General features: G+C 37.3%; 1 protein-coding gene across 1 annotated transcript in view; it reads left to right on the top strand.

Moving 5' to 3' along the window:
• Nucleotides 1-448, top strand: part of LOC134033374 (allograft inflammatory factor 1-like) — an 11,490-nt gene extending 11,042 nt beyond the window's left edge. The window contains exon 6 of the mRNA XM_062477498.1: nucleotides 1-448. This exon is cut by the window's left edge and continues 1,661 nt beyond it. The gene's annotated coding sequence lies outside the window, so the exon portion shown is untranslated.
• Nucleotides 449-721: the final 273 nt, after the last annotated feature.

Here is a 721-nt window from a genome sequence, read left to right as displayed (position 1 = left end):
GGTAGTGTTCGCTTTCTCTGTTAACTAACGTCCTAATCTCATAGCTGTCTTGTTACTCCACTTATAGCTTTGTTTCCTTTTTGTCTCTTAATTTTTTGCATTCTTTTCATTCTCCTCCAGTTTTCCTTTTTCCCCTCTCATTCACTCCTAGTGAGTTCTGTCAGCCCAGAATCCAGGCTCTGTGGATTCTAACGTCTGTGCCTCAGTCTTTGTCTCGTTTTATTTTTCCTCTGACTCACTCTGAACATGGAATATGAAATGGTTGCTTTTGAATTTTACTTTAATATTTTATTTCATATTTAGTATTTAAAATGTCCATGTGGTTTTACCTGTTTGTCAACGAGTAGAGGTGCTGGTTTTGTTTTTTTGGGCACCTGAAAGATACTTACTTTTTTTTTTTGTGCACCAAACACCAAAGGAATTAAACTTCTTTACAGTTACACTGGCATGATTGTTTTTGGTGTCATTTTTAAGTCAAGAAATGTAATGAAACAGTTGGTATGCTTCCCATTATGGGTACGTGTATCTCACACAAACGACACATGCGTGGACTGAATTCTGTAAATCCCATTTTAAAATTGAAACCGTAATGCATATTTAATTCAGTTTCACAGTGCATCTGTGGACAAAGGCTTGAATGATAATCCCTTTTGATGGAACAAAAACATTAGTTGCATCGTGTGTGTGTGACGGCCGGGAGGAATGAGCAACAACGTCACAG

This window comes from Osmerus eperlanus, chromosome 14, assembly GCF_963692335.1.
Source record: "Osmerus eperlanus chromosome 14, fOsmEpe2.1, whole genome shotgun sequence".
In the NCBI taxonomy this organism is placed as follows: domain Eukaryota; kingdom Metazoa; phylum Chordata; class Actinopteri; order Osmeriformes; family Osmeridae; genus Osmerus; species Osmerus eperlanus.
Note: the sequence above shows the minus strand (reverse complement) of the source record. Positions and strands in the feature narration are given on the sequence as shown.